This window comes from Helianthus annuus, chromosome 7 (assembly GCF_002127325.2).
Source record: "Helianthus annuus cultivar XRQ/B chromosome 7, HanXRQr2.0-SUNRISE, whole genome shotgun sequence".
NCBI lineage: Eukaryota > Viridiplantae > Streptophyta > Magnoliopsida > Asterales > Asteraceae > Helianthus > Helianthus annuus.
In genome coordinates, this window is record NC_035439.2 from 118710539 (window position 1) to 118737462 (window position 26924).

The 26924-nt window shown below is 36.4% G+C and overlaps 1 non-coding gene across 1 annotated transcript; it reads left to right on the plus strand.

The window, feature by feature from the left end:
• The first annotated feature begins 20886 nt into the window (after nt 1-20886).
• On the plus strand, nt 20887-20993 carry LOC118480760. Its single transcript, XR_004863737.1, has one exon. It is a non-coding gene; the product is annotated as a small nucleolar RNA R71 (small nucleolar RNA).
• The last annotated feature ends 5931 nt before the right edge of the window (nt 20994-26924 follow it).

The window sequence follows — 26924 nt, forward strand, 5'->3', positions numbered from 1 at the left end:
GTTGATAAGAAAGAACAACCTGTGAAAAATGTTAAAAAGTTTGAAAATTCTACTTCTGAGGAAGGAGAAAGTTCAAAACGTTTTTACAAAAGAAAAGGTGATATGAACAAGCAAAAGTGGGTGGTTAAATCTGAGGGTAATTCTGACAATGAATCTGATTCCATAAAATCAGAGGAGTCATTGGGTGATAAAAGGATTGTGAATTCCGTTCCTGTGATGAACGATGAGAATTTTCCGAAATTGTCAAAAGAAAATTTGATGAAGAAAGTTGGAAAGGTAGAGATTTCAAATCAATTCTTCGCTGATAAAGGAGAATTTGATGTTGAGAAGGCTTTCAACGGGAAAGTCAAACACATTTTTGGGAAGATGGTTGATAAGAAGGTAAAGGGTGCTAAAGAGTTTTATAAATCAAAATGTTGGTGGGACAGATGTGTTCCAAAGTCACCCAAGGCTGGTGAGGCTTGGGTGGACATTATGTTTGAGTAATACACTGGACTTGCCGGAGATCCCAAGTTTATATCATGGATCAGGAATCGGCATCTTTCATGTTAATTAGGATGATTTGAAAGTGTTTGAAATTGTCAAAATTTACAGGTTGAAGGACTATGCCGGAGCTTCTAGGTAGGTAAGCGAGGAGCAGGTATCGGCATTTTTCTTGAGGAATTTACTATGGTAATGTCAATCATGCAAACGGTAAAAAAGTTTGTTTATGTTTGTTTACAAGTGGTTAGAGGATTTGATTATGCATAACTTGTGCATATGGTAAATCAAGGACATTAATTTGTACTTGTATTTTCCTACAAGTGATTGAGAGACAAGATGATGAACCACATCCCCGAACTTAGTATTGATATACTTACAAGTGGTAAAATCAACCAAACTTATTTTCCGGAAAAATCATTTTGATTAAAACAAACTTAAGTGTTTTGAAATCTAAATGAGAAAATAGTTTGTTGATAGGGGGAGTTCTGATTGTTTATGCCAAAGTGAATGGCGATTTGATGCGATTTGATATCGGTTGTCATGTTTCTGTACAGTTTGTTTTCAATTTTCGTTAATGTGTTTGCATTTTAGGGGGAGTAGAAAATTTCAGAAAATCCAAAAACATTAGAAAATTTGAAAAAGACAAAAACATGATAAAATCCAAAAATGAGTTTGTTGTGAAAAAGAGGAAATGATAGTACATTAGCGGACTATCACAACATGCTAAAGAATTGGAAAGTTTAAAAGTGATAAACAATCTTACTGTGGATGTGTCAGTAGATTTTTGCACATTTAGTAGATTGTGACGAGATATAAACATAAATTTTTAAACTTGCTTATTCTGTGGGTTAACACAAACTTGGATATATAGGTAACCCCTGAAATCTTGTTTGAAAGGTCCCTTATTCTGAGATACTAGGTCTTTATGCTCAGTGATATCTGGGGTATTATCCCGGGACTTCTGCTGTATGGAAGTACTGACCTAGTCCCCGGATAATACTTTCTGCAAATGCTTGAAAAAGCGCCGCCCTCAGCAAATCGATGAAACAATAAAATTGATAGTCATTGCTGTTGTAAAAAAGATCCTCTAAAGGGGACCCACCAAAAGTCGAGCCGTCATCTCTCTGCTGAACGGAAGTTCTGACCTGAGCTCTCACGGTTTCGCACCTAACCCCTTACAGATATCAGCTGTGGTATACTCACCTGTAAGACTGAATATTGGGATCTGGATACGGGAGTATATTCAAGTAGTGGGACACACGGATAAGTTTAAGTGCTTAAAACATTAATATCGTATCTCGGGTCAGTTGAACTTTGTGTGAAAATTTAAGTGGACCAGTATACTGACAATCTAGGTAAATTGTTTAGAACTTAGAATGAAATCAAGCTTAATGGTGTTGGTGATTTGTCTCATAAGCTGATATGATCCTCTTACACAAACTCACAAAAATAATGTTTGTAAATATTTCTTTACTGCATTTTATTTCTCTTATGTCAAAAATCCAAAAAGATTTTCAGTGTGTTTTAGCATAAATTTGTGAAAAATCCAAAAAGATTTTCGACAACTGGTATTGAAAAGCTGATTATCAAAATTCCGGGTGCTAAACTTGATGAACAAATGGTTTGGGAGAGTGTGTTGTTTTGAAAATAAAAATGATATATCTTCAAGTGGTTCTTCAAAGATTAACTTTGTAAAATCATTTTTTGTTTGTGTACTGTCTGCAAATGACTCATTAGATTTTTATAAGTTGTCATCAGAAAATTTATTGTGAGGTAGAGGATGTGCAGGTTTCTAAGTGATAGAGAACTAGGTTTCGATACCTGAAGACTTGGTGATTTCAACGTGCCAGACTGCGATCCCAGCATTTCGAAAGGGGGAGTCTGAAGACATCCGAGTAGAGATTGTTCGTGGGGAGTTTGTTGATGATGATGAAAAGAGAAGAGAATGACTTGAGGATGCTTACATTGTGATATATTTCAGAGAGTGTTCAGACTAATAAAGACTGAAGTCGTTGAAGACTCGACACTTAAGACTCATCAACATCTGAGGGGGAGTCTGTTGGTGCAGTCATCTGTCGTCTTCGTTTAATGTCGAGTCCGGGTTGCGTTGCGGATCCGATCGGGCATGACATCACGAGTGACATCACCTAGGTGACATCACAAGTGATGTCATGATACAAAAAATACAATGTTGGTCGTTTACATCATAACTTGCATGTCCACAAAAGACAAATACATGTGTTGGTCCAATGAGAGCCCAACATGTGGTGGTCCAATGAGGAGTTTATGCTTGAAGGTTCATTCACAACAAAAAGAGAGGTTCGTTTATTATGCATGAAAGGTTCGCTGATAAGTCAATATGGAGGTTCGTTTTAATGGTCTTCATGAAGGTTCGCTTTTAGTGCAGTGTGAGGTCCGCTTTTATGGTTGTTGTCACTATAAGCGGACCGGTTTTAGTATAAATAGGTTCATTGTCAATTCATTTATAACGATTTTCAGATCTGATACCGAGGTATTGCCGGTGTTCCTTGTAAATGTAAACGCTGTAAAATCAATATACAAGAGGTTTAAAGTGTGATTCTAGCTGTGTACACGTCCGTTTCTTTGTTTCCGCCTCTGAAACGGAGTTGAGCTCTTCCGAACGACTCGTTTAGGTCGAAATCGATCCTGCAATAGTTGAACATAATTATTCACAATTTCTATTTACGAAATGTTGTTGGTGCATATGTCTGTTGACTTCGTCTTGTATCGAGTCTTGTAACTAGTATGATAGATCAGGACACGAAGATCGAGAAAAATGTGAAACGTATGAGTTGCAGCCATTTCGCATGAAATGGAGATGTCCATTTCGTACGAAATGGGCAGATATCCATTTCACACGAAATGGTTTGCCTATAAATATGTGTCCTTTCATTTCATTTGTAGATTTGGAATTCCGGGAGCCGAGGTGCTGCCGAAGTGTCTTTAGCCTGTATTACGCTTTCAAATCAATAAACAAGACAGTTAATGTGTATATCAAGCTGATTCGAAGTTGATACGTTTGTTTCCGCCTCTCGTATTGATCGAGAACTCTTTTGAACGACTCATTTTGGTCGTGCAAACGTTCCTACAAGTGATATAAGAGCTCAGAAGGAAGAGTTCTTACCGATTCAGCTCGATTACACCAAAAATTCTGATTTCTACTCATTCTTCTACACGTTTTTCAAAATTAATCAAGATTTCACGGTTAAAATGGATTGATTTTCACAAATAACAAGCGAAACACTGTTTTAATCAATCCTTGAAGAAATCCGACCTAAAATCAACCTAAAACTTGATCAATTTTGTCAAAAACCGTTCGATTTGTGCGACATCATCATCATTTCGTACGAAATGGGACATTTCGTGTGAAACAGATTCTCATTTCACACGAATTGGACATATTGGACCCATTTCGCTTGAAAGTGACTCATTTCGTTTGAAAGCAGGTTCCATTTCGCACGAATTGACCTTAAAGTATTCCATTTCGTATGAATTGAATCCCAGCCGATCCATTTCGTACAAATTGACCCCAGGTGTTCCATTTCGATTGAATATCCATTTTGCACCAAACCATTTCGCTTGAAGTTGAACCTTTTCGTTTAATTAGCGTCAATTCGTGTGAAAAGTTACTTCCATTTCGCACGAATTGGACAGAACTGATTCCATTTCGTTTGAAAGTAGTTTCATTTTGCTTGAAAAGTATTTCAGGTTGTACGGTTTGGGTAAATATCACATCAGGTTGTTTGAAGTGTGGTAAAAATGTTTGACGAATACGAAAACGATTATCTTGAAAGATTAAATAATTGGTTTTACGGGTATTTTGATAGTAGATATAATGATGTGAAAGAGAATGAGTGGGTTAATAGATTTGAATGTTTTTTGTGTAAGAAAGATGAAAAGTTGGATGAGTTGGAAAACCGTTTTGAAATTTTACTTGATCATTTAAAAAGTTATGAGATTAGAATGTCAAATACTGAAAAGATATCACAGTTTGCAGATGCGTTACCTGCAGAATGGGATGAATTTTTGATCAATCTAAAAAGGGATTCTAGATTTTCAAAATTTTATCCAAAAGAATTTATTAGAGAGCTGAAAACACACAAGTATGAAAATGACAAGAAAAAGAAGGTTTTGTTAAATGAAATAGAAAAGAATTTAGAAAAAATAAGCTTGGATGTGATTCTTGAATTGAGAAGAAGAGTCAATATGTGTCTTGTAGCAAAAGATGTTATGAAATATGATATTAAGAGGGGTTGTTATATAGATGAAAATATGAATCCTCTTAATTTTGTTAAAATTTTTTGTGCAGGCACATACAAGACAGAGACAGAGATAATTTAAAAGAATGAAGAATCCGAGAAAAATGAAACTTCAAGTTCTGAATCAGTGTGCTCAAAATGTGATAAATCTGAATCAGACAATGTCAAACTCTTGAAGGATGTGGAGAGTTTGACATTGAAAACAAAAATTTAAAAGAAAATGAAAAAGAACTTCAAAATAAAATAAAAATTTTAGAAAATGAAGATGTTTTTTGGATAAAATTCGAAAACAAAGTTTTAAAGGAAAAAGAAACAGAATTTCAAAGTCAAATAAAAGTTTTAGAAAATGAAAAATCTGTTTTAGATAAAAATAAAATTGAAAATGAAAATGCAATAAATTCTCATCTTGAGAAAATCATTTAACTTGAAAATGAAGTTGAGATTGCTAAAAATAAAATTGGTGAGTTAGAAAAGAAATTGAAAGGTTTTGTGACCTCGTCAATGTTGCTAGATCAGATATGTCCAAAACCTATCAATGAAATTCCAATAAGTGACAATGTCACAAATTATGACAAAGTCATAATTGAGGATTGCGATGATAAAACTGATGATGAAGATGATAAACAGAAAATATTTATGAAACTAAAAGAAAAGTTTCAAGAAACTATTTTACAGTCTACTGAAAAAGGTGAATGTTCAACACAAAAACTTTTTAAGAAGAATGTCGAACAAAACCAAAATGTTAAAATTCGAAAAATTTTCAAAACAAAAATAAAAGATCATCAGTTCAATCATCCAATCATTGTAAAAAATCACAAAAAGTTGAAAATCAAAACTCACAAAAAGTTGGTAATAAGTGGTGCAGGTTTGACCACAGTGCTAAAAAGTCAAATCAAGCTTACGGGAGAAGATGTGATGAAGATTCTTCAAAGACAAATCATTACAATGATAGAAAACAAAGAAATGATGAGTACAACAAATCAAATCAGTGTTATGATTTGAGTGTTTGGCTTGAAAGAGGTAAATGGTACGATAACAGAGTGTGTTACAAATGTGGTTTTCAAGGACACATTGTTGTTAACTGCTAGAGTCAGAGTTTTGAAACAAGAAGATGCTATGATTGTCAAATCAGAGGTCATATTGCCAGAGATTGCCCAATGAGATCAAAGGGAAGATTGAGGGCTGAATCTCATGGAAAGATGAAGAAATCAGTCAAATTGATGAAAAGCCCAAAGAACAGAAAGTGAAAGAACAAAAAGTAAAACTTTCACAAGGGCAAGGAGACAAACTGAGAAAGAAAAGAAAGAAAGCGAGGGAGTATCTTGAAAGGATTTTGTCCTCGGGTACAACTGGTTATTCAGATAAAAGTTCTGATGAATCGATTTGCTCAACAAAGAATGGTCAGTCTAGCAAAACGAATTCATCAGATACAAATCTGAGGACAAAAGAAAGGATAAAGAAAGAAAAATTAACTAATCAAACTGATAAAAACTCAAAGAAAGTTAATTTTTCAGATAAAATCTTTAACAAAGTTTTCAAGTATAAAAGAAACTGTGAAAGATTGTTCATATCACAGGTTGATAAATTTGGAAAACCTAAATCCTGTGAGAATTGGGTTCCAATAAAGAATGGCGATGAATTTGTTTTCTTGAAAACAAAGGAGCCATTTTCTGGCAATGAAACTGACTCGTCAAAGTCAGAAGAGCCACGTTCGGGCAATGAATCTGACTCGTCAAAGTCAGAAGAGCCACAAATTGAGGTAAAAAGGGATGATTCAGTGTCGACAATGGATGATGCAAACTTTCCATCATTGTGAAACGGAAATTTAAAACAAAAAGCTGGCAAACCCAAGGCACGTCAGACTTGGGTGGATCTTTTTAAATAAGAATCCTGACTTGCCGGAGCTCTCAAGTTGGTAATCGTGGAGCAGGAATCAGCATCTTTCTTGAGAAATGTTTAATCAAGGACATTAATTTATACTTGATTTAACTTTCGTAAAAGTGATTGAGAAAACAATATGATGAAATAAACCCCATGTTTGTGTAATGACAAACAAACTAATTTTCCGGAAAAACCATTTTGATTAAAACAAACTTAAGTGTTTTGAAATCATAATGGGAAAATAGTTTGTTGTCAGGGGGAGTTCTGATTGTTTAAGCAAAGTGGATGGCGAATTGAAGCAATTCACAACGGTTGTCACTTTATTTGTACAGTTTGTTTTCAAATTTTCCTAGAAAATCTAAAATTGAAACATATTTTTGATTTTAGGGGGAGTAAAAATTTTAGAAAAATTTGAAAATTTGAAAAATTCAAAAACATTGTAAAACTGAAAAAGAGCTTGTGTAAAAAGGGAAAATGATAGTACATTGGCTAGCCAGTTTCAGTACGCTAAATATATGTAAAGTTTAAAAGCTTTAAACAGTCTCGTTGATGATATGCCGGTAGGTTTTTACACATTTAGTAAGTTTGTTCGGGATACAAACCTATAATCATCACGTGCTTATTATGTGGGGAACATCTCTCGCATATATAGGTAACCCCTGAAATCCTGTTTGAAAGACTCTATTTCTGACATACTAGGTCTTTGTACGTGATGATATCTGGGGTATTATACCAGGACTTCTGATTTTGCGGAAGCAATAGCCTAGTCCTTTATAATGCTTTGCACTGCTTTATTCCTAAAGCTTACCCTCAGCATAAAAATGATAAAACATTGAAAAATGCTAATCATGTGCTGTTGTAAAGAAGATCCCCAAAGGGGACCCACCTAAAGTCGAGCCATCATCTCTCTGTACGAACGAAAGTTCTAGCCTGAGCTCTCATGGCCTCGCATTTACCCCTTACAGGTATCATTAGTGTGCACTCACCTGTAAGTCTGAATATAGTAGTCTGGATACGGGAGTATATTCTGAGGTGGTACACGCGTGTAAGTTAAGATCATAAAACACTAAATTCGTATCCTGAACAGATTGAAATTTGTGTGAAAATTTAAGAGGATCAGTATATCGACAATCTAAGCGAATTGTTTAATTCTTAATATGAAATCAAAGCTTAACGGTGCTAGTAACTTGTCAAAAGCTGATATGATTCCCTATCATGCTCACAAAAAATATTGTTTGTAAATAGTTTGTTATTGTTTTTCATTAAAATCAAAAACCCAAAAAGATTGTGTTTTTAGCATACATATTTGAAAATTCAAAAAGATTTTCGACAACTGATGTTGGAAAGCTAATTTTCAAAATTCCAAGTGGTAAACATGATGAACAGCAGGGTTGGGAAAGTTTTGTTTGAGATGTGAAGTAATTTTGGAATGTTTAAATGATTCATTAATTTGAATCAAAATTTTGAAACTAGTATGATAGATGAGGGCACGAAGATCGAGAAAAATGTGAAACATATGAGTTGCAGCCATTTCGCACGAAATGGAGAAGTCCATTTCGCACGAAATGGAGATGTCCATTTCGCACGAAATGGGCAGATATCCATTTCGCACGAAATGGTTTGCCTATAAATATATGTCCTTTCATTTCATTTGTAGATTTGGAATTCCGGGAGCCGAGGTGCTGTCGAAGTGTCTCTAGCCTGTATTACGCTTTGAAATCAATAAACAAGACAGTTAATGTGTATATCAAGCTGATTCGAAGTTGATACGTTTGTTTCCGCCTCTCGTATTGATCGAGAACTCTTCTGAACGACTCGTTTTGGTCGTGCAAACGTTCCTACAAATTTTATAATCTTTTAGTCATAACTCAGAATCCGAGTCCCTTGACTTTAAATCCGCGTTCCCGTCTCTCGGTTTACACATGTGTGTAGTTTCCTACCCATCAACCGGGTGATTTACCGAAGTCATTATTAATGTAACCCTTTAGGTATGCATTAAGACTTCGTTTTGACTTGTTTGGTTGTCTTAGCAAAATCCATTGCTTTATTTAACCAAACTTCAATTCTTTATATGACCATGCTTGATGGTCTTTTAATTTCTAAATGATGATTATCATCATCATCCTTTCTTTATAACGACCAAAGTCAATGACTTCGATCGTCTTTTCGCATGGGCAATACCTTTGCTCCTATAACCCCGTGGTTCATTACTACTTTGGTTTTATACGCCCTTATTGTCAACCATGGCTCTTTCGTCCATTATGACTTATTTTACTATTTACTTGAGTCATCCATTTCTATGCGCGCCATACTTCGTTTTTATGGTTCCCTCGAAAACCATTTATACGAGTATGCCCATAAGATTTTCTTGACTCTAAGATTCTTTTAACTTTTTCATTCGTCTCGACCTTACCACATCCGACATAACTGTGCTCATTATAAGAAGCTTATGGTATCATGCATTCACTACTTACTTGGCCAGAGTAAGCGGTCAACACATGGTACACATACCCTTGTTATAACTACCACATCACGTCCCATGTAAGTAATCTCTTGATTTATTTCATTTGGTAAAACTTTATTTAATTGCCAATTTATAATTACTAGTTTTACCCGTTTTATCCTTGAACATTTACAATGTTCCTTTTATAACCATTTATATAATCACATTAGTTGATGTGATCATTATTTTTCTCAATAAGATTTACATTGAGAATACTTACTTGGATGATTATTTTCGTCCAAGTTTATCTTTAACTAAGTTCAGTATTGTCTTATTATTCACGACGGTGAATAATATATCTCTACTCAACTCCTCTTGGAAACGTCATCCTGGATATGAATCCTATCCAAGTTTTTCCAAGTTTTATATTCTATATGCAACTTGTCATTCATTATATATTTGTTGCATATTTCTGTTTGCACTGTAAGTTTAAGACATGCACATTGTAGCTACTTGCCCTAATAAACTTTCCTTGTTATTCGATCTCTCGTTCGAGATCATTTCTTGATTTCATGTCTTTGGCGTGTATGACTTACTCGTCATACTTCAAACTATATCGTCCTCGTATCAATAAATTCATAAACTTTCGTCATCTTCCAATGCGAGGTTCCTTCATCTTAAAACGTTTACAAACATTAGTAACGTTGATCTTTATAAGCGCCCGTATTATAATACAAGGCTTTCTACGATACGTGTTAACACACGTAATTCGTCTAACTATATTGGTCTTTTATCGCCTTATTTGGGGTAACGTGTTTTACACGATAGCCCTATGTATTATTTTCAACACTTTACATGCTAGACCATTAATGTATTGAATAAATTACCGGATTTTGCGATCAAGTCTCGAACCGAACACCAATCTTTATCAAGAGCATAAGGTTTAAGTCCAAGCATAGTTTTTCCCACCATACTTGAATCTCTTAAACCAGGGCTCTGATACCAACTGGTAAGACCCTTAGTCCATTTTATACGATTATCTTATAAATTTCGATTATAATAGTGTAGTTAAGATTAATATACACAAAAAAACAAAAAAAAATGCGAGTTTGTTAAAACATTTTAATAATTAAAACATTTCAAAATTTTATAATCTCATTCGCCGTTTAAAATGTGACAACGAAACTATTCGCGGAAGCTTAATCCTTGAGCGTGTTCGGTTCTTCATCGAGCTTGATCGTCCTCCGGTACTTTACATAATACTGATGCGTGTGAAGTGCGATATAATTTAGGTGTATATATTTTAAAGCCTTTTTACACTTTTTAGCCAAGTTTTAAATTTATAAACATGATATTCACTAACACTAAACACACATATGGGCAAGTGCACCCATCGTGGACGTAGTATAGTGTTGTTAAGATACCGAGGTCGTCCAAGGACACAAGAGCTTTTAGTACCGGTTTATCCTCAACGTCTAATCAAATCAAAATGTTAGAAAAATCTTTTTAAACTAGAAAAATAAAACTAACTAAAATGCTGAAAAATAAAATAAAAAGAAAAACAGATAGACAAGATGAATCACTTGGATCCGACTCGTGTGTAGTGTAACCTTTGATTATTATCGCACTTTTGCACTTGTTTAAGAGATTATCTTAGTTATTGTAGTAGGCCCCTCTTTTGAAGGTGACGTTACCCTTAACCCAGTAGTTTGAGTCAGCAAGGATACAATCCTAAAGGGTCGGATTATTGAAAGATAATTAATTAAGTTATTAATGCATAATGTGGTATGCCCCTCTTTTGAAGGTGACGTTACCCTCGGCTAAGTAGTCTGAGTCAGCAGGGATACAGTCCTAAGTAGCCGGGTTAAAGTTTTAATAGTAGTTTAACTTATGAGGGGATCAAAGAGTTTGGACCCCCGCCATCCAATACCGTTGGGTATTGAAGGAGGTCCTACTAAATTTGATCCAGGTCCTTTGCAGGATCTATACACTGAACAATGGCAAGACTCTTACCAAACCGTTCCCTTAACCCCCGACCAGGTAGCCAACATACCTCCATATAGACCATGGAGATATGAATGGTGAAAATCTTTTATTTTATATAGACAGTAAAATAATGCCAAGACACCACGGACAAACGATAAGGAAGAATCACCTTCAACATAAGAAACTAGTAATTAAAGTCATTAATATAAAACCAATTAAAAAGTGCAAAAGATTAAAAATAAAAAGTATTACACTAAACACTTGTCTTCACCAAGTGATGTAAGAGACTTAGGCAAACATGGCCTTTGATTGTCAAGAACTCTTACGATCAATCTTGGATCCCGAGACGACTCACACACTCTATGATGGACAATGGATGATGGTGGTGGATGATGGTGTTGTGATGGTGGTGGGTGGTGGGTGAAGTGTGAGAGAGGTGGTGTGCCAAGGGATGAGTTGCAAGAGCTCCAAGCACTCCTATTTATAGGCTGAACAAAAGCCTGGGCATGACCCCGTGTCCACTGGGCACGGCCCCGTGTCCATCCGAGTCTCTCTCTTCATTAATTGCAATTCGCAATTTCATTAAATGCGTCTGCAACAATTGACCACGCCCCCGTGTCCGCTGAGCACGGCCCCATGGTGGGCAGTAGAAGCTTCTATCACTTTGTCTTTTCTGCTGACGCTTGGGCACGCCCCCGTGCTCACTGAGCACGGGGCGTGTTCAGTCTTCTGCCTTCTTGTTTTGCTTTGGGAAGATGCTGTCGGGGGGTCGGGCATGCCACGTTTGTTCCTTTTCTTGTATTTATGTTGGATTTAGCTGTATTTTTGCTTCTTTTGTTCATTTGAGCTCATTTAATCCTGAAAATACAAAAGGAAGACAAAAGCACACTTTTTCCAACATTAGTACTAAAAAGGGTTAGTTTTATGCCATAATTGATGTAATTTATATGTTGCATTTTGTGCACATCAAATACCCCCACACTTGAATCTTTGCTTGTCCTCAAGCAAAACTCTTTATAATGTGGCTTTTCACTCCCAAATGGAATGGGTAGAAGAGAAGGTTTTTGGACTTATCATAGAGTGTCGGGATTTCCAAGATTCTTTATGTAAGTTTTATTTTTGTTTATTTACAATCCTATTCGTCATGATTTATTAAAAACGTTTCATAAGATAAATTACTTATTAGGGCATAACATGCCTTTTTAAAATTCCATCTATATACAAGTTCACATACCTCACGGGGGATCACTCAACACTCGGCCGAAGGTGTATTTTTAGTGAATCACTCGAGAGTGGCATGGAACTTACTCCTACCATAGGCTTGCCAAGCAATCAATCCTCCTCCTTTTTAACTATATACCTTTGTAAATATCAAGAGGACTTTTTGGGTGAAGGGTTAGGCTTAGGCTAAAGGTGGGTGGTTGGGTTAGTGGTCAGTAAAAGGGCGAAAAGCGTAAAAAGCATCGGTTTTTTTAAGACTTTTTATTTTTCACAATTTTAATTTTTTTTTACTTTGATGAACCATTTCTTTCAAACAAGGTTAATTTTTGATGAACTTGTTTGTTTATTTGGTTTCATCAACTTTTTTTTTGAAAAGTCATAAGAAAAACCGAGCTTTGTTACTAAAAGAAAGGGTTAAAATAAAAAGGTTTAGGTGGGTAAAAAGGGTGATTGTTTTGGGTTAAGAAATGAAAAGGTTTAGGCTCAAAGGGGTTAACTAGGGAGATTTTTGGGTAGGTGGTAAAAAAAATGAAAAATAATGGTGTAGAAAGAAAAAAAGGGTTAGTCCTAATGCCTCCATCATTTACTTACTTGGATTTAAGTTGGTAAGGACCGAGAATGCATTGTCGTGGCAAGTTCTAGAGTCGTATGAACCAAGCGGCTATTCACACAAGAAACGAAAAATGAGCATTTAGTGTAAAGATATGTATTTGTATGCTCAATAAAGGTTCAAAACACACTTTTGTGGGAATGGGTTTTTATGTGGTCAAGTATATATATAATCAAACTAGTTTAAGAACCCGTGTGTTCCACGGGTGGTTTCACAATAAACTATATTATTTAACAGTGTTGACATAGGAATTCGTTAGAGAAATAGTTGACGATTAGACGCAAGAGCCTCCATAATTGTCATTTTATCTCAGTTCTTTGATATATGATCTCCACAATTGTCATTTTATCTCAGTTCAGCACCAATGACATGTACTCTACAACCCTAACCCAACTTTTTTGAACGACCAACCGAAAAGTTCTATTAAAAACAAACCGAGGCTTCAAGCGAGGCGCTAAATCAGCCCAGCTAGTATACAAACAGACTACCACAAACAGACTAAAACAGAACAACAAACAATTACATAAATACATCAAACTATCACCAATTCTGCCAATTCAAACTATCCCATAATTTTAATCTCTTCAACCACTTTGCCTGGTCGACACTTGAGCTTGATCAAACAGAACACTATTCCTGAGATGCCAAATACTACACCGGAAAACTGTAATCAAAATGGCCTGAATAGACTTCTTCCTTTTAAAGGAACCTCTTGAAAGTTATGAAGGTTTAGAAGGTCTCCAACTCCAAAAGCAAAAATAGGGTTGAGCCGACAGCCTGAAAATCCCATTCCCAAGTATCTCTAGAACCCGACATGACCACACTCCACAACACAGATTCCCAGCTTCTCAGCTAGTGTCAAATAAGGTGCCAGTTCAGATAGAAGAACCTGCAAAAGGTTATTTCTTTCAAGCATTACGTATTTATTTCGGGTTAAGCTATATGTGAACTTACCTAAAGGGGGATCGGCCATAGGGTTGTTAGCATAAGTCGCAAAAAGTTCACCTTGTAAAGCTCATGCACACATCTAACGCTCCTCGTGCAATAATTCCAGTATCATGGTCCCTCAATAAGGCATTTTCATCGATCACTCCACCCCATGCCACATTGATGATCCGGACTCCTTTCTTCATCTTTGCAAAGGTTGCATCATTAAACACCTTTGAAGTAGCAAGGGTAAGCGACATATAAAGTGAGATAAAATCTGCAGTTGAAACAGCCTGATCAAAAGAGACAAACATAAACCTTCTTCTATAAAATAGTGAATAAAAAGATTAAAAAAAAATATCATCGCTATAATGATAATCCAAGGGGGTGTTTGGCTTAGCTTTTTGAAACAACTTATTAACTTATTGGCTTTTTGAGTTAAAATAATGTTTGGATAGGTGAAAAAAACTTTATGAAACAATTTTTTGTATAAGGTGGAAAAGACATTTTGAAAAGTCAGAAACCTTGACCTTTTGAAACTCCTTTTAACTTTTCATGAAATATTACCTTTTCCCATCTCATTAGCTCATCCAAACACTTTTTTTTTTAAAAAATTCCTCTTGGATAAGTCACAAGTCAATAAGTTCTTTTGCCAAAAAGTCCTTTTTGAGATAAGGAATCCCAGACACCCCCTAAATCGTATAGTTGTATACAGGCTGTTCTAAATCTACACAAAAAACAAAGATCTAAAGCAAAAGTGCATTTAGATCAAATTGTGGATCAAATTATGTGGCTGAGGCAACTAATGAGACCTAAAAAAGTGGCCATTTTTCTAGATGTGTTATACCTTAATGGTAATATTAGACAATTTCACGCATATAGACATCCCGTGACTACTTTTACTTGCCTAAACCCTAAGTACTTTCATTCTATACGCGACTCCAAACATGCTATGTTTTATAGATTAATTAAAAACAACCGAACAGACGACATTTAAAAAAAGCTACCATCATTTCAAGATATGATTTAGTGATCCAAGGGCCCGTGAATCCCAGTCTCGATGCATCTGATTCAACCATCTAAGAAAAAGAATATAAATCATGCATACATGATAACGACCTAACATTGTTAAGGACAAAATAACCTTGAAATAAGAACATACTTTTCTATCGTTCCCCTGAGAACTATGCATGTTTCATAAAGAGTGTCTATGGTCTCCAGAGATATTGAAAGATCTCCATAAATGATTGGTTTAGATGCCCATTTATAATAGGAGCAATGTCGTATCCCAAAGCCAACAAACCACCAAGAGTCATTCTTCCAACCTCTTAAAATTTGATCAGAAAATATGGTGTAAAGAGAGAATTTGGTGAAATGAGAAACCGGTTGTCTTGGTATTTCAGGAGGCATGAGGAACTCGAGGAAGTCAAAACAGATTGAATTCACAAACCAATTTTATTTCATACTTGCATATATTAAAGAAAAACCATGATGGTTTGCTAATTAAATATAAACACAAATATCTAATATAAGTCTTATGTTGAAAATATGAAAAATCATGGTGCATCAAATCCTCATTCACAAATAATAAGAAAAGTTTTATTGTATTTAATTTTGTGGGAACCTCCCCCATTATTTTCAATTTTTATGTCCATAAAACACGGTTGCTGTAAGAACAACGAAGTGGTTATAATTTGCATGTTATGCATCATTTGAATTTTGTATCTTTCTTTATCAAATGGACTAAACGGGTATATTAAAGTTTAAAAAATAAAAAAATATAAACCTTTTTTATATTTTATTTAAAAATTTGACACCAGATATATGAACTGCACTATCCAGACCTAAATCGGAACCAACCGTTTTGGACAAAAGAACTTTGGATCAACCCAGCTGAACCATCTTGACCTGCACATCAAACGGTCACCAACACATCAAATGGGTAAAAAAAAAAATAAACAGTTAAAAAGAAAACGGGTCGAATATCACACGATGTGTATTTTTAGTACGTAAAAGCGGCTTTTTTTCCCTAAAAGCGACTCTTTTTTTCTTCTTAAAAGCGACTCTTTTTTCTTTAGTTTTGTCCTCTTAGCATTAACAATAACTGACCTTAGCTGCATAAAAATTATAAGTAGCATTAAGAACCTCTATAATTATGCATGCCGGAATTGAATAGCATCAACTAAATAATCCATGATTGTAGATTTGTATCCAAGTACACATTTGTTAAGCCAGCAGAATCTGTAAGTTGAGGAAGAAATAGAAAAAGCTAAATAAGGTTTCATTAAATCATATGATGTATATCAATGAATCGTGTACCTGCAGTGGTACTATTCCCATTATTCCAGAAAGTGCTATAGTGAGCAATGGCCAAGAAACCACATGCACTATTTGTCCATCTGAGATGCTCAATTCATCTGTGGAATCAAGAGTGAAGCTCGGTGGTCATAACGAATTCTTTTAGCACTAACTCTATCATATCATTCTGAAATATTGAAAAAACCGAGTCCGACTAATGTAAGCATAAATATAGACCGGTATAAGCTACGGTAAGACCTACTTTTGAAAATGTTTTTTTTCTTTGCTTAAAACAAAACGTGAGCACCAATAATGAATTCAAAAATGTTTTCTAGTGATAACAAATAACTTTTAATACGGGTCAAAACAAATCAAGTTGCTTGGGTGGGTCCAAAAAATAAGCAAGACGTAATAAGGAAACTCCTCTACTGACATCTTTTCTTATACTTTTTATATATGTTTTTGGATGTATGAAAACACGGAATCAGTTCAACGTGTATGCTAAGAACATATACATTTTGGAGGGTGTAAGTAAGTAGCTTACCTGTTGGTAAGAACCTTCTTGAGTTCTATCCAAAACAGTTACCCAATCATCGTTTATCTTGAGGCTGCTCTTAGCTTATATAAAATATAAATCGCAGTTAAAAGTAATACACGATAACTATCGATTTTAATTGCCGGAGGATTGTATTTACAGCTTGCAAAATTCTTTTAGATACATCCCAACTGTCTCAGACCTGCAGTTGCCTACACATAGATGTGTAGTTTAGATGTATACTTATATAGCTCAAGCAAAATACAAAAGTATTATTACTTATTACCCATACAAATCACTAACCCCAACTTTAACAGGTGTATTTTTGTGCATATCTTGTGAAACAACCCTTTTAGGTTTTTCTAATATAGGCATATAAGAATTTGAAGCCTCTTTTGGGTTGTCTGCATATGCACTCTAACTTGGTTTCAACTACAACAAAGAACATCATTTGAAATATCACAGATATCTTCCAACATAAAGTTAGAATGTAAATAACTGAAAGAAAATATTGATTGTGTAAAGCCTTAGGCAATCCTACATCGATAGAATGAAATTACCTCACCAACCCCATGGTCCATTTAATTTTGCTCATATAATCAGAATCTACAGATGGGTAATCCAAAGAAGGATTTGTTGGAGTTCTTAGATGCTTCAAAACGGCCGTAAACAAATGAAAATGCCTAATGGGTCAATGAAAAGTGTTAACAGGTCAATGTGAAAGTTGTGTTAAAATCTATAAATTACCTAAAATATAGGGACCACTGAGACCAATTGCATTACTGGGAACTGTTGGATGAGATGCAGCGGGTGTATAAGACATCTATCCTGTATTGAAACATTTATAGACAAACATATATTGTCTTGCTAATAAAACTGCTCGTTCAAAAAATTTAAAACTTCTACGGTTAAAAAATTACCCTAATCTAAAATAACCCCAAAAGAACCCTAATCTAAAATGGATGCCTAAAGAAAACCCTAATCTGTAAAAAAAATTGATGGATTCAAAAAATAGGAAGTTAAATGATAATGAAACATCCCGTACAAATGAACATTCAACATCAAATCGATTGGAGTATTCTAAAAACCCTAACCGAAAACAAATGCATATTTAACATCAAATCGATGAAATAAAGTTAAAATGAAGATAGATAATTATACAAAAAACACACCTTTGAGATGAAGAAATCGACATACCTGTATCAAGTGGGTAATCTGGAGGCTATCTACAGGGGTCGCTATACTTACTTTAATCATCATTGCCTGCTGGAATCTCATATCTATTGTCACCAATCTACTCAGCTTACACATCGCCACCAATCTACTCGGCTTACACATTTGCGAGACAACTGATCAAAACCCTTGACCACCGCTGGTCATCGTCATCGCCGGTGGCGGGTGGTGTTGCAACAACAACAACCGTCGTTTCTATCTCTATCACTCTCTCTCTCTCTCTCTCTCTCTCTCTCTCTCTCTCTCTCTCTTATTGCCATATATCGACCATTTCCCTCTTTCAAATGGCTGAATAAAGATCCATCATTCCATCGGACAGAATCAGTATTCTCGAAGAACTGGTGTAGATTCCTCTAGGGTTTATAGATGATTATGAAGGGGGAAGACAAAAGAAACTCAATGATAATGAAAAGGGGCGATGAACGAAGGAAAAGGAGAATTCGGGTTTCTATTATAGAGAGAGAGGGAGCGCGCGTGTAATAAAGAGAAAACGAATTGCCGCTCAAAGTTCAATTCTCAGGCTTAAGAGAATGTCCACATCAGCATGACATGTGGCTAAGATGTATTTTTTTTTATAGTAGATAGATTTTAACTAAGCTTGTCATGCCATTTCATAATTTTCTTATCTTGGTTCTTTTTATCACGACGCTATCGGTTGTAAACTTGTAAAAATATAACCTTGTTAGAACTTGAAATTCCTAACTTAAACTTAGACAAGTAAAAAAAAGGAATTTTTTTTTGAAAAAAACTTGGGGTGATTAGCGGTTCCAACAGAGTTTTGTGTAAGGCTTGTTAATTAGGACTTGCAAGATTCAAAGTTTTAGCATCCCCCCCCCCACACTTAAGTTACACATTGTCCTCAATGTGTCCCAAAAATAAGTTTTTAGGTTGATTGAATGTGTAAAAGGGTGTTAAAAGCCAAATTTTATGTTACTGGCACTCTGGACACGGCCCCGTGATGACCGGGCACGGCCCCGTGTTCAGGTGCCAGTGACAAAATTTAGTAAAGAGAAACAGAAGCCTGGACACGGGGGTGTGTTCAGTGAACACGACCCGTGTCCAGTTACCTGAACTGGGCGATTGCTGCAGGTTGTACAGCACGGGGCCGTGTTGAGCGGACACGGCCCGTGCTGAACTTGCTGTAATGAAGAATTTTTTGTCGAATGGCCCTGTTATCGTGCATGGGGTGATGTTTCTCGTTTCCCTTGTTAACCTTGACCATCCCGAGTGTGTTTTATTCCTGCAAATTAAACTAAAAATTAATCTTAGCTAAACTAAGGATAGTTCCGCGGAATGCCTCCGTGGTGCGCCACGTTTATAAGGGTCCTTGGCTAGACCCAAAGTGAGGTCATATATTTTCCGAGCGGGATGTTTTGCATCCCATGTTGCACCGTCGGAGAGCATCATCCAAACTCGAATCAATGACCTTCATGTAATTGACTGGGTCATCGTCCTCTACTCTCTTTCCAACTCCAAACTTCACTTCCTTATCCCCAAACTTCAAAGTAAGTGTTCCGTCATTCATGTCCACCACTGCTTGCGCGGTGGCTAGAAATGGCCTCCCTAGTATGAGGGGGACTTCGGTGTCCTCTTCCATATCTACTATGACAAAGTCGGCCGGGTAGACGAAATTGTCGACTTTGACCAATAGATTTTCAGCGACACCTTGTGGGTATTTGACGGATCTGTCGACAAGTTGTATACTCATCTTGGTAGGGCTTGTTTTTCCTAGGCTGAGTCGTTTGAACATTGATGCAGGCATGAGGTTAATGCTAGCCCCAAGGTCGGCTAGTGCATTACGAACGGGGGATTCCCCGATCGAGCAAGGAATTGTGAAGCTTCCAGGATCAATCTTCTTTTGTGGGAGTTTGTTGGGTACGAGGGCGGAGCATTCTTCGCCTAAGTTAACTAATTGCAATGATTCAATTTTCCTTTTATGAGTGAGGAAGTCCCTCATGAATTTTGAGTATTTAAGCATTTGAGTTAGGACTTCTATAAAAGGAATATTAACATGCAATTGTCTTAGTAGATTTTCGAATTTTGCAAATTGCTCATTGGTCTTTTGACGAATTAACCTACCGGGGTATGGAGCCGGAGGAGCCTTGGTAGGCTCTTGAATTGGAGGAGAAGTCTTCTCTTGTTGGGGCGGTGTTGTGCTTCCCTCAGTTGGCGGTGGTGGAGCTTCTTCGGAACCCACGGTACGGTTTCTTAACATTATGAGATGGATTTGTGCTTTTGGGTTTGTTTCGGTATTACTTGGTAATGCGCCTTGTGGTCTCTCGGAGAAATTTTGAGGTAATTGATTTATTTGTTTTTCAATGTTTTGTATACTAGCTTGTTGATTTCTAAAATTCGATCCTAGTTGTTGAAATCGATCCGAGTTTTTCTTTTCAGTGTCGGAGATGAGGCGAGATACAGTATCTTCAAGCCTTTCTCGTCCACCTTGTTGTTGAGGGAAATTTAGTGACTCATTTCTTGGTTGTTGAAAGTTTGTTCGTTGGTTTAGGCTTTGTTGGTTACTACTGTTGCCGGGTTCTCTCCAACCAAGGTTAGGGTGGTTACGCCATCCTTGGTTGTAGGTACCGTTGGAGGACCCGACGGCCTAGGTCTATTATCAATGTAGTTTACCGACTCTTGTTGATCATCTGTTTCTTTCATACAACTCCAATTTTCATGTGGCCCACCACACCCTTCACAAGCCATAACCGAGACCGTTTTTGTCATTTCTAACTTTTTGATTTTTGAAGAAAGGGCTTCGATTTGGGCTTGTAAAGAGGTGCTTTCATCAACCTTATGGGCGCCCGGGGCAATAAATTTATTGCCTCGGGGAGTGTGCCACTGAAAATTGATTTGAGCAATTTCCTAAATTTGATTGTATATTTCATGTGGGCGGCGATTACCTAAAAGTCCCCCGGAGCTAGAGTCAAGTGTTTGTCTTGTGTGTGGCAACAACCCATTGTAGAAAGTGGATACTTGTTGCCATACCGCAAGACCATGATGAGGACACTTTCGCAATAGCTCCTTGAACCTTTCCCAAGTTTCATATAAGGATTCCCCATCCTCTTGTGAATATGTATTAATTTCAATCATTAATTTAGCCGTTTTAGCGGGAGGGAAATACTTATATAGAAAATTTTGGGCTAGTTCATCCCAGGTGTTTACCGAACCAACTGGGAGGGCGTTGAGCCAAGCTTTTGCTCGGTCTTTTAGTGAAAATGGAAACATTCGAAGGCGGATGGCGTCATTTGATGCTCCATTGATCCAAAAGGTATCACATATTTATAAGAAATTAGTAATATGTAGATGGGGATCCTCGTCCGCAAGCCCATGGAAGGTTGCGGAGTTTTGAAGCATTTGTATCAAATGTGGCCGAAGTTCAAAGTTGTTAGCTACAACATTAGGTGCATTGATAGCGGCGCCGAGATTACCCACGGTGGGTCGTAGGTAATCCATGAGGGTACGTTGGTCCGCCATTGGAAGTGGGTCCCCCAAAACCTTCTCTTGGTTTTTAGCTTTAAGTCTTTTTCTGAGAAAGCGTTCGGTTTCTTCTAGAGGTTCTTTTATGTCTCTACTAGAACTGGAGCTCATACACTACGTAGAAAGTTCGCATGTGGTGTCTGGTTCCAAGTCCTGCAATAAAAACAGAAAAGAATGTTGGTCAGAAAGTTCAGCACGGCCCCGTGCTCAGTGACCACAGCCCGTGGTCAGAGATACAACGGTTGTTTTCCGGATCCCTGTTACTGGAAAGCTGGACACGGCCCCGTGTTGCACCGACACGGCCCCGTGCTCAGCTCTCTGTAACTCGGAAAATAAAAAACTGCCAGTGACACTGCTGGGCACGGCCCGTGTCCGACCAGGCACGGCCCGTCCCGAGCTCTGTAGAAGCTGAAAAACTAAGAACATCCAAAAAAAAATTAAAAATAAAATAGAAAAATGATTAGGCCGCTGATTCCTAACTTTCTTAAAATCCTTGTGTCCCCGGCAACGGCGCCAAAAACTTGATCCGTGTGAAGTGCGATATAATTTAGGTGTATATTTTAAGCCCTTTTTACACTTTTTAGCCAAGTTTTAAATTTATAAACACGATATTCACTAACACTAAACACACATATGGGCAAGTGCACCAATCGTGGATGTAGTATAGTGTTGGTAAGATACCGAGGTCGTCCAAGGACGCAAGAGTTTTTAGTACCGGTTTATCCTCAACGTCTAATCAAATCAAAATGTTAGAAAAATGTTTTTAAACTAGAAAAATAAAACTAACTAAAATGCTGAAAAATAAAATAAAAAGAAAAACAGATAGACAAGATGAATCACTTGGATCCGACTCGTGTGTGGTGTAACCTTTGATTATTTTCGCACTTTTGCACTTGTTTAAGAGATTATCTTAGTTATTGTAGTAGGCCCCTCTTTTGAAGGTGAGTTACCCTCAACCCAGTAGTTTGAGTCAGCAAGGATACAGTCCTAAAGGGTCGGATTATTGAAAGATAATTAATTAAGTTATTAATGCATAATGTGGTAGGCCCCTCTTTTGAAGGTGACGTTACCCTCGGCTAAGTAGTCTGAGTCAGCAGGGATACAGTCCTAAGTAGACGGGTTAAAGTTTTAATAGTAGTTTAGCTTATGAGGGGATCAAAGAGTTTGGACCCCCGCCATCCAATACCGTTGGGTATTAAAGGAGGTCCTACTAAATTTGATCCAGGTCCTTTGCATGATCTATACACTGAACAATGGCAAGACTCTTACCAAACCATTCCCTTAACCCCCGACCAGGTAGCCAACATACCTCCACATAGACCGTGGAGATATGAATGGTGAAAATCTTTTATTTTATATAGACAGTAAAATAATGCCAAGACATCACGGACAAACGATAAGGAAGAATCACCTTCAACATAAGAAACTAGTAATTAATGTCATTAATATAAAACCAATTAAAAAGTGCAAAAGATTAAAAATAAAAAGTATTACACTAAACACTTGTCTTCACCAAGTGATGTAGGAGACTTAGGCAAACATGGCCTTTGATTGTCAAGAACTCTTACTATCAATCTTGGATCCCGAGACGACTCACACACTCTATGATGGACAATGGATGATGGTGGTGGATGATGGTGTTGTGATGGTGGTGGGTGGTGGGTGAAGTGTGAGAGAGGTGGTGTGCCAAGGGATGAGTTGCAAGAGCTCCAAGCACTCCTATTTATAGGCTGAACAGAAGCCTGGGCACGGCCCCGTGTCCATCCGAGTCTCTCTCTTCATTAATTGCAATTCGCAATTTCATTAAATGCGTCTGCAACAATTGACCACGCCCCCGTGTCCGCTGAGCACGGCCCCGTGGTGGGCAGTAGAAGCTTCTATCACTTTGTCTTTTCTGCTGACGCTTGGGCACGCCCCCGTGCTCACTGAGCACGGGGCGTGTTCAGTCTTCTGCCTTCTTGTTTTGCTTTGGGAAGATGCTGTCGGGGGGTTGGGCATGCCACGTTTGTTCCTTTTCTTGTATTTATGTTGGATTTAGCTGTATTTTTGCTTCTTTTGTTCATTTGAGCTCATTTAATCCTGAAAATACAAAAGGAAGACAAAAGCACACTTTTTCCAACATTAGTACTAAAAAATGGTTAGTTTTATGCCACAATTGATGTAATTTATATGTTGCATTTTGTGCACATCAATACCTACATTTCATAAAACATGAAAGATTTAGTTATTTTGATGTTTAAAACTAGTTTAAACGTGTTCGTAATGTCAAACAATGAACCAGCAAAAATTTTCACGAACTGTAACCTGTCGCGTGCCGCGACGGGATTGAAGTTAGGCGTCGCGTGCCGCGACCATTAGACAAGGACTCCGTCGCGCAGTGCGACAGTCCAATATCAACAGCAGGTTGGTTTTAAAGACCTGCACTTTTCAGCTGAGCCATCTTTTACGAAAACGAGCATAACTTGCTCGTTTTTTGATCCGTTTTACGATCCGTTTCGTCCTACGTGATCGTAAATTAATTCTCCATAACATGGAGTTGAAATCCGACCTCCGGATTAAATAAATTTAAGACTTTTAAGCCTTCGACTTGTTATCTTTTTATCGAATTTTGACCCGTTTGTGTATTTGTCAAACAAACATGTTTGTTTGTTCCTATTTTCACATGAACCTTATATTTACAATATTGTCTATCATATTAGGTTCAAAATTCCGGGTTTATATACATTCTTAAACCCATTTTTAATTAAATGCTTTTTTTGATCCGTTAAGGGTATTTTAAGCCTTTTTTCCGCATAACTCATGCTCCTTACTTCTTAGTATACATTGTCCACATTATCTATCAAGTAATCTTCCACCACAACTGTAATTGGGGTGAATTTAATGTGGCGATCATTATATTCTGAGTTTTACCCCTCGGATCGTTATTTTACGGCAAAGACTTCTATAGAGTCATTTGACCAAACATTTACATCTTTCACGTTTTTATACTTATTCTAAGTATTTATTTGATCCTAAGACTCGTTCCCAAACAACCTTTAAGGGTTGTTTGCTCAATTTAGCTTACAATGACGTTTTGGTCAAGTTTAGTCCTTCTTTTACGACGAAGGACTTTTAATAACTTGTTTGACCAAAAATCCGACCTTTTAACTATAATCTTGTTTAGAAACCATTATGTTTCTAAAACACCATGATTATAACTTAAATTATTCGGTTTACCTATAAGGTAACCGAATATCCAATTTTTGACCTTGTCTAACTCTTATAGAACCTCTAGTTCTACATGATGAGTTGAACAATTATACATACCTGATTCGGATCAATGTGTTGACCCGTTTTAATACCTGCCTTTATAGCCGCTAATTATTAGCGATGTAAATATCCTTTCAATATTCATTCCTATAGTCATACAACTCGACAAACTCATTAGTCGATATCGTCAAAGGGTGATATTTTCACCTTTTGACCCGTTTAGTCTAAGTGACCGAATTTATTGGCGAGATGATGTTTATTACTATCTCGTCTACATGACTCGCTCCAGTTTACACCGTACGGTCATTTTCTTTATAGATCATTTATTGATGCTTTTGACCCATTATAACTTACGCTATAAAGTGTCTTTCACAAACTAACGGTAATCGTCAACGAGTGATCGAATTACCGTTTTACCTTTATTATTTGAATTAGTTACCTTATAAGGTAATTATTCAAAACTCGTTATTTATTAGTCCTTTCATGACTAAATAACCATATTAGATCTTTTAACCATTAAACATGGTTTATCTTTATTGTCTTTTATTCCGAACCGCACATGTCGTGTCAGAACATCCGAATTCAAACAAGACTTTATTATTCATAACCTATAAAACCAATAGGTATCAAATAACTAGAGTGTAAGCTTTACTTACCTAGCATCCAGATTATGCTTTTCCTTCATTCCTGATTCGTTTGACCCACTTCATTCCCAAGCTTCCACCTAGCTTGTTAAGCGCCAAACTATCATTGTAATTTGTAAGATGGTTAGATTAGTCATAATCATTCAAGACTATTCCATCCTACGATCTTTAGGTCGAAATTATCATTCGATCACATCATGGGTCAATTTCACTTTATAAAGTCAACTGCCTGTTGACATAATTTATTTCACTAAGTAACTTAACTACTCGTTTAAGAACTTAGCCAATTATCCGGTAAGCATCATACATATGCTACCGTTTTATTCAATTATTTTTACCAAGTTCTTGTAACTATAAATTACCGAATTAATACTTGATGATATTAAACCTCATTTAACATGAACTTATCATCAATTTTTATCATATCTTACTAAACTCATATGCTAGTAAGTAGGATTACATACTCAAACACACAATTCATTCAAGTATTTCCTGATTACTATCAGATATGATGATTCTAATCATAATTATATCATCAATTCATCATATGATCAATACCCACTTATCCTAGGGTGGTAAATCATCAAATCATTCAAATTATATCATTATATGTAAAAATTTCACTTAGGGTTTGATTCCTACACAAATATACATCACTAATTCAATCATAGCATCAATAATCCATTCATAATTCGCGATTATGATGATTATCCAAATTTCACAACTTCACAAATCATCAAAATTTGACATATCTTATGATCCCCTAGCTTGGGTGATCATTAATTCACTTTCAATTGTGAATTTATGCTTCAATTGAGCCTTCAATTTGATGAAAAGGTTGAAACTAGGGTTTTGGCTCCTGGGTAGCTCTCCTGATCGATACAGAACACACACACCATGTGTGCGTTTTGTGTCTATCTTATTTTTTTATACTTAACTTTCGAGTTTATCCAAGATTAGCCCCTTTTGTTTGGTTGGTTTATTAAGTAGGCCACAACCCACTTAATTTCAAACAATATTTCCGCTTATTAACTAGGTTAAACATTCCTAGTTAATTTAGTGGGTTCGGGGAATTTATGACTCAGTTTATTTTAAATCCCGTTAACTCGGACTTCTATAAACTTTATTTTTCTTAAAAGCTTTCTTTCAGCTTTTATTGAATATTAGGCTTATTTATTTAAAAAAAATCCTAATATTCACCGGGTTACTTTTACCATTACGGTAATTTACCCGTCTTTTAGTATTAATATGGTTTGATTAACAAACCCGTTTTCGGGGTGTTACAAAAAGTGACTATTATGAATTATCAACCATTTTTTTTCAGATTTCTCTTTCACCTAATTCTGGTCCCTTTTTTTGTTATTTTAGTCTATTAAAAATGTTTTGTGTTGAAATATGTAATTGTTCATTCATTGCTACACATATATATCACATGTATTATATTGTGTTTTGGACTTGTTTATAGTTTGGTTCAACTATGTGCAGATTAGATTTGTTGAAGGGGTTAGAGTGTACAAGTGCAAGAGTTTAAGGTGTGTAGCTATTCGTGAAAGATTGAAGGGTGCCGAGTGTAACTTGGAAAAGATGCTGATATATAAAGAGAATTAGGGTTTTATTCCCTCTGTTTGTTACTTTCTCCAATTAGATTCTGCATAGG